Genomic DNA, 13,010 nt, shown 5'->3' with positions numbered 1-13,010 from the left:
ACTCCCGGAGATTGACTTTGACGCCTCGTTAGACCTACTCGTGTCATTTGACGTTGTCATTGTACACCTCCATCCCCCAGGATGAGACCCTGGAGGTGATTGAAGAACTTCTAGTTGCACGTGACTTGGATTCCATTATGCCTGTCTCTCTAATAATGAATTTAGCATCAATAGCCATGAAGGAGAATTTCTTTCAATATGAGGAGAGGTATTACCTGCAGACATCTGGTACCAGCATGGGCAGTATTTTTGCCCCTTGCCTGGCGAACCTATACATGCATAAATCCGAGCAGGACCATGTACTACACGCAACAAACCCGTATCTAACATCAGTACGGGTTTGGAAAAGATACATCGACGATATCCTGGTGGTATGGCGAGGCAGTGTGCCAGACCTTATGATCTTCCATGAATGGTTGAACAACCGAAACAACTTCTTACGGTTTACTGTGGAACATGACCAACATTCACTCACTTTCCTCGACCTTTTAATTACTGTAGCACCAGAAGGACTAAGATAGGAGCTCTACAGGAAGCCCATGTCTCGCAACTCACTTTTACTGTACGGAAGTTGCCATCCTAAATCATTCCGTGACAATTTTGCGTGTACAACGTAACTGCTCCACGAAAGAGAGCTTCAGCAAGCATGCTAAAGACCTAGAAGAACAGCTAATAGAAAGACATTACCCCAAGAAACTGGTCCGCATGTCAAAGAAAAGGGCATCCAACAATAATCGGGAAGCATTACTGAACCTGCTCCACCAAAGAGACAAAACGATCGGATGACCTGTGTCAACACCTTTAGTACCAGATCAAATGCAATTCAACGGATAATCCGAAAACACTGGAAGATCCTGAATACTGGTCCCGACACACTAGAGCAACCCCTCTTTGCATTCAAAAGAGGCACGAGTATCAGAGATCAGCTGATACACACAAGACCGCGTGCTGGAGACATCCATCAAGTTGGCACACTTTGGGACATGCCAGCAGTGACAGGACACCACCCCTGTGGGAACTGTGCGGCCTGCCCCCAAACAAAGAAATCAACCAGCATTGACATAGGGACTAGCAGACCATGGGAGCAGAGACGCTTTACAAACTGTAACAGCAGCAATTTGATCTACCTGATTACCTGCCCATGCCTCCTAAGATATGTTGGGATGACAACGCGAAAGATCAGAACCCGGATTTCTGAACATAAAAGTACAATACGTTGCAGAAAACAGACGACCCGACTAACCAACCATTTTTTAGAGGTGGGGCACAAACCAACAGACTTCCAATGGATAGTGCTGGAGCAACCACTCATCCCAGCCCACATCATTGATGTATCCAAACACCTCTTCAAAATCGAACAGAAGTGGGTGTACAAATTAAACACTGACAAGGCCGGCCTCAACGAGGACATTCCATGGATGTCATTATAGTGTATACTTGTTTAATAATATACACCAACAGTTTACAATGTACCACCACTTACCCGTAACACATATCAGCGGCCGACGTAGGATTAAACAGGCGTATATGCCAGTTGTTTTCTATACACCATGATGCCCAGATTGAATTGTCACTCTGCTCTATAACACCTACTATATGAGCTTTATTGCCCCTATGTACTACCATGTGATAAAACGAGTCTCTGAGTCAAATGCAGCTAAAGATTCCCTGATAAGACCCAAAGACTATTTGCTTAAATCACCTAATGAAATGCCAATCACATGGGGAATATAGATATGCCAGTAATCATTCGTGATAGTCTCCAGGTTGAATACAGATAACGATTCCCTGAAAAGACCCAAATATGTTTTTACTAAAATCACACAATTAAATACCAGTCATATTGGGAGTATTGAGAGGGCATTAGAGACGGGCCATATCACAATATGCAGAAATGTAAAGATCTGCGCTAGACTACCGATGGAGATAGACGGAAGGGTCATACGAAATCACACATGATTTTGTCCATAAAATTAAGACTATTCGCCTCAAAATAGCGTAATGCCCATATGCGCCTGATATTTAGCCTTAAATAATGTGAAATAGAGACGGGGCTGAAGAAACAAAAAATCTGAAATCGTGGACTGCATGATTATAAAACTACGTCCCCTATGAGGCTCAGATCTTCTCCTTCTGATAACGCGCCTATAATCGAGGACTAGCAGACTACAATCCCCATGATTCCCAGTCGCGTGGGGTTGACACTCCGCTGAACCAATCAAATGTCAGCGTGTAAGAAACAAAAAACGCCCAGTAACGCGGCCCGGCACCTTCCCATACAGCCCAGATGGCTGCTAGGAGTACCGACGGGCAGGTAAGTGTACGCTGCCACCAGTAAATATATCACTTATACTAACACGCGCAATAGGTTAGTATGGCCACGCTATGATTGATGCCCACATTTTTTTTCACTGTGCAGCCACGAGGACCGCTATGTCGGGACCTCTCCATCTGTCTAACAGATCTGGGATCTGACACTGAGCCTGCAGAGTGACGTGCCCAACCTAAATGCAGGGAGGAACCTTCACTCGCGGGGTCTCCAGGCTCCTGAAAGTCTTTATAATCCTGGAAACTCTACTAATAAACTCACTGGGGTTCTTACAACCTCATTAAGCATCGTAACATATGAACTCTGTAGACAAGAAGGTAACAGAGGATAACACCGATATGTACCGCCCACGCTTCACAGCGTTTGCAGTGCTAGAGTGCTATGAATAAGAAACAAACATGAGAAATGGCATACACTGTAATAAGCAATAGAAGAGCCTGGATTATATGCAAGGTCCCAGTCTTTTCCGCATAGATTAATAAAGAGGAAAGAGGGCATTTCACGATAAATCATGAGACTGCAGAGATGACAAAGTCTCTTATCAAATATGGTGAGGCAACGTGTGATTGTGGGATAGCTAGTAGAAAAGCATATAATTTACCGTAACAAATTCTTCTGGAAGGAAATGAGTTGTTTCACTTTTCATTTACCAAATAAGAGCACTTTCTTGTCTAGCTTTGGAGAAGGTTTTTGTTATGACTCTACATACTTATTTCTCTCTCATAGAGCGGTGCACTATCTTCCTGAGCTGTTGCCAGGTGAGGAGAAGCACGTTCCTCTTGAATCCAAGGTGAGCTAGAGGATATGTTGGAGATGGGCCGAACAGAACCCATATAACGAGTAATTGTTTCGCATAAAATTTGACATTAGATGACTTATACTAACTGTAGTACTGTTATTCTATTTTTGTATGTGTCTTTTTATCTATGTTGTCTGTCTTGATGACTTGCGCACTGGGACATCTCCTTCACACATAGGAGGACTACCAGGATTGAACAGGTGATATCTGTATCAATTTTTCTCTACTTTAGTTTGAAGCAGTAGCAAATACATAGGTCCTGAAGTAGCGGTAGATACCTTTTTGGATCTTTAAATAACCGCAGAAACATGTTGACCAATACATCCAGTCAGTAGCTATCTGCTGAACCTACTGGCCTTTTGCACTGAATTGTTTTTATCCCTTTGGAAGTGGACGGCACCAGAATAAAATATTATTTGCGTTCACTCTCCAATTTTAATAGAGCACTTTTTTTCTTTTTCACATCTTTTTCAGGCACTGCTTTCAGTTACTAATGCATACCAGCCACCAGTTCTCTGTGTCCTTTATTCAACAGAACTAGCCATTTCCATTCAACATTAAGTGAGGTGGCAATAACAGAGACTCTCCACTCTGGGAAGTGGTCCAAATGATGAAAGGGCGGTAAAGGAAGAGTAACTGATGGATATCTCTTCACATAGTGCGATATCCTGTTGTGTGCTCTACTAACACACTTGGAGTACACATAGTCATCTAGACACACTTAGATTCTTTGTAGACCCACAATTACCATATATACACTTAACCTAGTTTATTTAGTTACCTAAAGAGAATGTCTGAGCAACAGTTAGACTCATTAGTTGAATGTAAATTGGAGAAACTGGTAAATAGGGCTTTAGGCAAATTGACTGGGGTCGTTGGATGACGCCATCAATACAAAATTAGAAGTCCTTACAAATAACCAATACCAACCTGCGTGCTCTTCCTGGCCCGAATAAATCTCAGAAAAAAGGCCATCAGATGACCACCCTCAAAAACAAATCGAAGAAATCTGAAGGGGTCCTTGAGGTTCTACCGGATGACGCCGGTGATCGACTCAGTGTGTTCGACACTGTGGATGGGCATGAAAGAGGCCTGGTTGTCCCTATCTCCAGTGAGTCTGATGACGACCACTCCTACCAGCCGGAACTAGAATTGTCCTGCTCTTTAGAGTTCAACTCTGACTACGAAGACTTGCCCACGACCAGAAAAGGGACATCAGATGAGGCATCAAAGGCCTCTGGGTCTAAAATGGGGATTCTTGACCAACTTGGGGACAACATGTTTGATCCCCTCATGATAAAACATTCCCTGTCACCTGAGTGGACCCCTCCCAGCATGTGGCTGACTATATTACCTTCTGGTTGAGAAGGGAGATCCCTAAAGAAATGAGGTTAGACTACGATCAGAGTGCCCCCAGCCATCCCTCCCAGATAAGATAACCGTAACGCCTGAACTCGACCCAAAGTCCTGCCGGGACAGACTCCTGGACATTCCCCAAAAATGGCCCTGCACCCTTCAGATTCTCAACATATTGCTTAAGTATTCTGAACAATGATCATATTGTATTCAATTCAACAATAGTTAATAGTTTTCCCAAGAAAAAGTGATAGAAGGCTCTTCAGTTGAAATCAATTCTTTATTCAATTTTCTGTTAAAATGGATAGCCAACGCGTTTCGTCCGCTACCAGACTTATTCAGGGCTTTATTGGCATCATAACAGTTGTAATTCTATTCTTTAGATCCTGGTAACCATCAATCAATTTTTGAATTAGTGATGAAAAAAGTTCCAAAGGAAAGAAATTATTCAAATATGGTCCCTCATGCGAAGTGTAAAGCCGCAAGTAAGCACGATCCATCTAACGTGTGGTCATCTGACCACATGTTAGACTGATCGTAATGCAATATGTTGAGAATCTGAAGGGTGCAGGGTCATTTTTTGGGAATGCTGTTGAGGGAATAGGGGTATTTTCACCTTTTCCCCTTTAGGAACGTATGGGGATTGCGCCCCTGGTTACTGGAACCTTCCTTTTGAAATCTGTGGTATTTCAGTACCGGTGCAGGCAAAATTAGCCTTGATCCCTAAATCTTTGTTGCCAGACTCCTGGACATTACCAGCCCCTTACCAAAATATTTGAGATGGCCGAGACGGCTTACCTGAGCAAAACTCGGGTCGGCCCAAAAGAGCTGCGAGAGTGGGCGCGGAGAGCTGTTTGCCTCCTTGGGAGCTCGAACACGGCTCTTTCTAAAGAGGGAAGAAAAAGCATCCTCTTGAAGCTCGACCCCCAAACTAAAAGAGCTTGCCAATAAAGAGGGATCCTTCTTCCCACGGCCATCTTTTTGGCGACGAGATGGCGAAATACTTGGAGATCTTCAGCTCCATACAGAAGTCCCAAAAGGAGATTATAGGTGGTTCATGATAGTTTTTGGAAGGGCCGGGCTAACAAGGGGTCGGTTCCCCGGCCGGGTTATACCTTCCTTAAGACCCTACATGGCACGAGGCAATAGGTCCTTCAAAAAGGGTCTATGGCTCTTATTCTAACTTCTACCCCCAAAGACAGAGAGGCCGTTTCCGAAACACCAGAAGCGACAGAAGACAGAAATTTCTCATCGGGTACGTCATATGAAAGACCTTTCAGATTCCCGTATAAAGGTGGGAGGGAGACTAGCCCAGTTCTCTGGAAACTGGAGCTTAGTGACTCAAGACCCTTGGGTGCATCAGACGGTCAGGGGATATCAAATATAATTCAGACACACCCTTTCAAGACAAAATCCCAAGGGAAATCACCTTTTCTCAAGAGCACCCAAAATTAATAACAAAGGAGGTACAGGACCTATTGGCCAAAGGTGCCATCAAAGAGGCAACCGATCCAGGGGTTGTCTTTATTAGCAACATCTTTTTGGTGGCGAAAAAGAACCAAGAGAGGAGGCCAGTTATTAACCTCAAAGATTTAAACAAATGGGTGGTCTAACGACACTTCAGAATGGAGGGTATATATCTGTTAAGAGACATTCTAAGGAAAGGGGATTGGTTAACAAGATTAGATGTCAAGGACACTTACCTTACTATCCCGCATCTGGCCTCCTCACCAAAAATACTTCCGTGTCACATGGCAAACAAAATCTGGGAATTCTCCAGCCTCCCTTTCGGACTGTCCTCAGAACCTTGGTTTTTTACAAAGGTACTCCGACCGGTAGCAGCCTGGCTCAGGGCAAAGGGTGTAAGGTTAATAATATACCTAGACAACATCCTAATAATGGGTCAGTCCAAGGACATCGTATCCCTCCATACTCATGGACAAAATAAATCTTAGAGAAACTAGGATTTGTAATAAACCTAAAAAGTCATACTTAATCCCAGCTTAAGAAACTCAATTTCTGGGTTTCATCGTATACATCCTTCACACAGAACTACGCTTACCCAAAGAAGTTTAAAAAGTTGCGCACGGAAATGAAAGTCTTATCAGAAAAAATTATTACACTAACTGCGGCGGCAATTCCGCTGCGGTGCAGCGGTTTAGCGCAGTGGGTGGGGCCACATCGGCCAACGGACGTGCGCAGCACTACGAAGGTAGTGTGCACGACGGCTGTTGGCCGACGCCAGCAGCGAATGGGCTAAAGAGTTTAGCGAGAATCTTGAGTCTCCTATCCTCAACCATCCAAGCCATATTCCCGGGCCCACTCTACTATTGAGCCCTTCAAAGACTAAACAAGAGATGCCTTCGCATAAATTACACATATTCTCAAAATGTATCCCTAGATCAGGACTCAAGGGAGGAACTAGAATGGTGGCTCAAGAACGCTCAAGCCTGGAATGGCAGGGCACTTTTCGGGGAGGAACCCAAAATTGTAATAGATTCAGATGCAAGTGTAGAGGGTTGGGGAGCGAGATGCAGAAGTTCTTCCACAGGGGAACGTTGGTCAGACCAAGAGAGGCACTTCCACATCAACTGCTTGGAACTCCTAGCGGGCTCCTTTGCAGTCCGCATTTTCACTCAAGAAAGGATGAAATGTTGTGTGATGCTTCGCATGGACAACATTTCAGCAGTCCGATATGTGAGCAAGATGGGAGGACCACATTCCAAAAGCCTAACAAAGGAATTTTGTGGTTACTGTTTGAGCAAAGGAATTTCGGTTGTAGCACAACACATTCCTGGTTTGAGCAATGGAGTAGCAGACTGGTTCTCCAGGAACTTCAGACACACCAGCAATTGGAGACTGAACAGGGAGATATTCCTACATATCCAACACATATGGGGTCCTTTCAACATAGATCTCCTTGCAGACAGATTGAATACTCAACTGACAGTTTTTCAGCTGGAAACCAGACCCTCAAGCTGCGGGGGTAGACTCCTTCCTACAGGACTGTAGAGGTCTAAGGGCATATACCTTCCCGCCATTTGTCATGCTACTCGGGTTCCTTCTACAAACACGCAGATTCAAGGAAACCGTAGTAGTAGAAACTCCTCTTTGGAGATCCCAAGCCTGGTTCACTGTGATTCTGGACATGTCAGTAGACTTCCCCTTACTTTTACCGCATTTCAAGACACTAATTCTAGGTCCTCTAGCGGAAATCCATCCTCTGATAGAAGAAGGGTCCCTCACACTGATGGCATGGAAGATTTCCGGAGACCATGGGAAATCTCTGGCCTTTCGCCAGATGCTTTCAGACTCAAATGAGTCCTGGGCACCTGGCACGAGAGGCATATAGACTGGCATGAAATAAATGGATTTGTTGGTGTGTTCAATGGGATATCAATTCCATTTCAACTGATGTAGTCCATGTAATAAATTATCTAACAGAACTATTTGAGTCAGGATTGTCTTATAGGATGGTTAATGTCTATAGATTAGCCATTTCTATTGGTCATTGCTTGATAGATGTATTACCTGTCGGTCAGAATACTTTAACAGGGATGTGAATTCCTATAGCCCGACGCCCAGGACATATTGTTTGGGGTCAAGAGCAACAAGTTTTAATATGCATTTTGTCCTTGGGACAAGCAGGCCCAACCCCCTGCAGCACAAACCCTTTGGCTACCAGTTTGCAGTACCACATTAAGGATCAAGGAAGGGCACTGCCTGCAGTTAAGTTAATATTTGTGTGCATATATTAATGCTGTTTAAACTTGTATCTATGGTTAATTAAATGAGAGCCTTTGTTATTAGGCTGAGCGCTCTCGGTAAATGTAAGTTCTGTCTGCACTACTGACAGTGGTTCCAGTATAAAAATGTGGACACGCGATTTCAAAGTTCAGCAATATGAGGCTATGCATAATGCTCCCAAAATGCTCTCTGATTAGATGCAAATATTTGCAGAAGCTTGAAAGCAAGATTAATGATCCTTTGCTTTCTATATAGAATGTTCCCAAAAAAATAAAAGTAGGTAAACATTTATTTTGCTAAACTACAGTAAAATTTCAGGTACCATTTCTTTGCAGCATCATTTAGTAACATGTGTTGATGCATGCTAGTATTTCCCCCAAATATTCATATTAGAAAATCAGTGTAACCAGTTTCAATAAGATTTTGGGAAACATACAAATAAACAAGCATTGGCAAAGCCAGTAGGTCTGAAATGGTGGTCTGCTTTTTAGTTTTGGGAATGCGTGACTTGTTTTGGCATGGTTTTTGTAAAACCTTATTGATGTGACAGCTGCCGGACCCTCACCATTATAGTAAACATTGGCAAAAGAAAAAATTGTGTTTCGCTTCCAAAATGCACACACTGCCACATTAATTACTGGCACTGAACAAAACTACTTTGTGTGCCGATATGCTCCTTGTGAAAGAGCAGAATGCTGTCACTCACCATGAAGCCAGCCGATACAGAGAGAATTTTAATAAACACAAAAGGTCATGGTTAATGCCAGACTAAATTAGGAGCCCAATTATTACAGAAAGTCTCAAAAGTGCCCCCTTGGTATATGTCCTTGCATTAAGGGCTGCTATATGGCTTTCGTGAATTCACAAGAATTTACAGCAGTAGGGCAAGAAATAGTACTCCTAGAAAATAATTGTGAACTGCATTTTAGCATGTGTAGATTTGCTCATGCGAAAACCTGAGTGTTTGCAAGTTTATTTTCCGTCCAACCGCTTTTTTCCCAACTCTGGAAGAAGGTTTACGTCTGCCATTGTCAGGAGTAAATTTCCAACATTTCTCAGTATTGGAAAATGTTAGAGAAAAGTAGTTGAAAACCCTTAAAACATGCAAGTTAGTAGGTGTGCAGAGACTCAAAAGGACATTCCAACCCTGGAACTATTGTTTACCACTACCTTCAGTCCCAGCATGTAGATCTGCGGAAACGTAGCAACATAAAGGGATTGCTAGTATTCAAACACTACTATGGTATGATCCCTGGCATAATCAGAGAGGCTATATAAGAGCTCTTATATAATGAGATTGCTGCCATAATTTGTCGCCGCACAACATGGCACCAAAGGGACAAGTGGATTTTGTTACAGGACAAGTAGATTTAGAAATCAACCTGCCCCATGGACAAGCAGATATTTTAATAAATTCCACACCCCTGCTTTAACCAGGAAGATTATGAGAAGCGTTAGGGTCCTCCAACCACCCATACCTAAATACACCTCTTTGGGATGTTAAACTGATCTTACAAATATTAGAGAACTGGGGTGATAACCAATATTTATCGCTTAAAAAACTCTCATACAGGGTGAAGGGACGGGTGAAATCGTTTGTGGACCTCAAGGCTGAGTTTGAATTGGGAAACTCTGAGTATTTTCGGTACGTTCAGATTAGGCATGCATTGACGTCTGTCTTCCCGAAAGGGGAGATGGTACCGGAGTCTACCCCTTTAGAGGATCGTATTTTGGATGGCCATATGCCTGACAGTACCATTTCCCTAGTGTACAAGAAATTGATTAATCAAAGGGCGGACCTTCACTTGCGTCTGCGAGACCAATGGACCAGTGACGGCCTTGAGCTTGATGATGAGGACTGGCAATCGGCGGTTTCTTCACCAAAAGAGGTGGCGATTCCGGCACGATTGAGATTAGTCCAGCTCAAAATACTGCATCGAATATATGCCACGGGTCCCCGAATGGTCCGTATGGGTTTTTCGGAGGAGGGTCTGTGTCGTCGGGCTGTGGTCAGCTGGGGACGTTCCTCCACATCATCTGGGAATGTCGGGAGGTATCGTATTATTGGAGAAGGGTCCATAAAACGATGCAAGAGGTCACGGGTGTGGCACTCTTGCCGGAACCCAGGCGTTGCCTATTAAATGTTTGGGAGCCCACTGATCATAATGTAGCACAAACTCAGTGGGTGACCCTAGGTGCCATGGTAGCTAAAAGGAACATTGCACAACTATGGGGATCCCCAAGGCCTCCTACACTTGATGTTTGGGTGGAAAACATGGATTGGTGCATGTTCAGAGAGAAAACAGTGTACTGGCCTCTGGGTCGCCCCCGAAAATGGCATAAGAGTTGGGCCCCTGGAACCGATATAGAGGAGATATATGTGATCCACCTGAGCCTTTGGTCCTCGATGTCTTGCTTTCCCCCTGACCCTTTGCTATTGTTGTTTCTGATGCTCCCTTTTCCTCCCCCATCACTGTAATATTAACTGTAATGATGGATGATATGACACTCTACCCTCGTTAGGTCTCTGCAATCTTGGATCCTGTATATGGCTTGCTTTGTTTTGTTTATTCAATAAAAAGAAATATAAAAAAAAACTCTTACAAACGACATCCATCCTATGTCTGGATTCCTTTAGAAGCACATCTGATAATAGAGCTTTAGATGTCACCAGTAGAGCATACCAACCTGAGGGAGTATGTTTCTATATTAAAAGAAGAACTAAGACTCTTATATCAACTATTTTCTACCCTTAATTCACAGGAAACCCAAGACTGTGTGTGGGGCTATGCTTGAAAGAATATGAAAAGAGAAATCTTATTCTGAGAAGCAGCGTTGCACAACTAATAATATCTCATAAAAGGCCTCACAAAGCAGTTTCGCCCTCTACTTTAGCTAGGTGGGTGAAAGAGGTTATGATTGAAGGGGGTGTTGACACTTCTATTTTCTGAGCACATTCACTTAGTGGTGCCTCAGCCTCCAAAGCTTTCATCTTGGGAGGAGTTTTACAGGACATTATAAGAGCGACCGATTGGCAAAACAAGAGCATTTTCAAAAGTTGTTACTTTAAACCAACGCCTAATGGGATTGATAATGTTTTGAATGCACTTTGAACTTGCATAATATTGGCCTCCGTGTCGTGCCATAAAATGTAGATTTTCCACAGCCTGATGAGCAGAAAATCTGGATTTTATTAAGGACACAGAAACTAAGATTATCCCACCACTGATACCCACCCAGGTAGAGTAACCTATTAATACTTTCTTTCAGAGTAACGAAGTTTGGACACGGAACGTTGGTTCTACTCGATAAATTCTTCAGACATTTCTTTGGGCTTAAAGTTCATCTTGTTCGCAGCACTAGAAAAGAAGGAAGATGACTGCCTGTTGCTGGACTATATAGATATTTAGAATGTTTTCAAAGATCTCAATGTTTGTTAATTTGTGCTGCTGTGTGAGCTGGCAATAAAAGTAGATTGCATAATCTTAGCTTCTGTGTCCTTAATAAAATCCAGCTTTTCTGCTCATCATCCTGTGGAAAATCTACATTGGACATTTTCATTTGGTTTGTAAGCTTGTGCTCACCCCCTGTATCTACCCTCCATGTCTTCCTTCCCAGGAAGCCTTGCATTGCTCAACCACTAGAGTAAGTGCTTTTGGGGTAATTGGCCCGATTGCTCAGGGTCCGTAGTAGGTCCGGCCCTGGGACTTCAGAAGTAAAAGGCCTCCACCTCCACAGTTGGGCCCAGTAGCTCCTGCTTACCCCATAGCCCTGTTAACTGGGTTATGACAAGTGGTCATACATGTATAGGAATATCCCTTATTTGCTGGTTTGGCTCTTACCTACATTTCCGGAGTGGAGGAGAAAGAACAAGGGAGGCAGTTAAGGGTGAGATTGAAAATCTGGACAGAGGTAGGACAGTTGAAGTGTTTTCATTGACTTAGTGCTACGATATCTGGTTTTGAAAATGCTTCCTATCCACCTGACTTGATGCATGTGTGATTTTGAAGAGCATTGCCCTTACATTCAACAGTATTTGTCTTCATTTCAGAAGCCACGTTACTACTGTATTTGTTCTTGGTTTGGAGGCAATATTTGTAATTGTTCTAATTTTGTAATTTGTTTTCCTTTTAAAACACAGCCTGGAGGTCTGCCTCATTTACCGGTCAATGCTACTTCATTAATGTGGCAAAAAACGTTTACGCACAGTTCTATTAACTATGTACATCCACACACTTAGACGGCTTACAGTTATTCCTCTGCTGTGGGTAACTAAGGTTTATATCCACTAGATTGTACTAGTGCCGCAGAGTAGGAGAAGAGTCCCAGTACTGCAGATGCCTATTCCAAGGTCTCTATTAAAATAAGCTGCCATATTTTCTTTATACATGCTGATATTCTGGTTTTCTCATGAAAAGGTAAGGTATACAAATCCCATCTATCTGCAGGGAGAGATGCCATACAGAACTTGATACTGTGCTTAGAGACTTCTGAACTGGAATTATCCGATCGGGTGGCCTTTAGTAGTCTACACTTTAATGCAGATGAAGCCCCCAGAAATAAGGAAGAATCCATATTTGGACTTCTTAAAAGAAATGTTCATTTACCATTTATATGGACCGCAGTGACAGTTTCCCCATTGTGCTGGTTAGCCTTCCTCTGCACTGCATTATTCTTTTTCCTGAGATTGGTCTGGACAGCCACATTGAGATCTTAATATGAACACTACAAAATGCCAAGGATGAGGGAAGCTTGTTGAGTTGCTGCCACCTCTGCTGT

At 43.2% G+C, this 13,010-nt stretch overlaps 1 protein-coding gene across 1 annotated transcript in view; it reads left to right on the top strand.

Annotated features, from left to right (window-relative positions):
• The window catches only part of SMNDC1 (survival motor neuron domain containing 1), a 113,372-nt gene that overhangs the window by 26,516 nt on the left and 73,846 nt on the right, over positions 1-13,010 (top strand). The gene's annotated exons all lie outside the window — the stretch shown is intronic.

Source organism: Lissotriton helveticus, chromosome 5_1, assembly GCF_964261635.1.
Source record: "Lissotriton helveticus chromosome 5_1, aLisHel1.1, whole genome shotgun sequence".
NCBI lineage: Eukaryota > Metazoa > Chordata > Amphibia > Caudata > Salamandridae > Lissotriton > Lissotriton helveticus.
The sequence above is the reverse complement of the archived record's forward strand: the minus strand, read 5'-3'. Positions and strand labels throughout refer to the sequence as shown.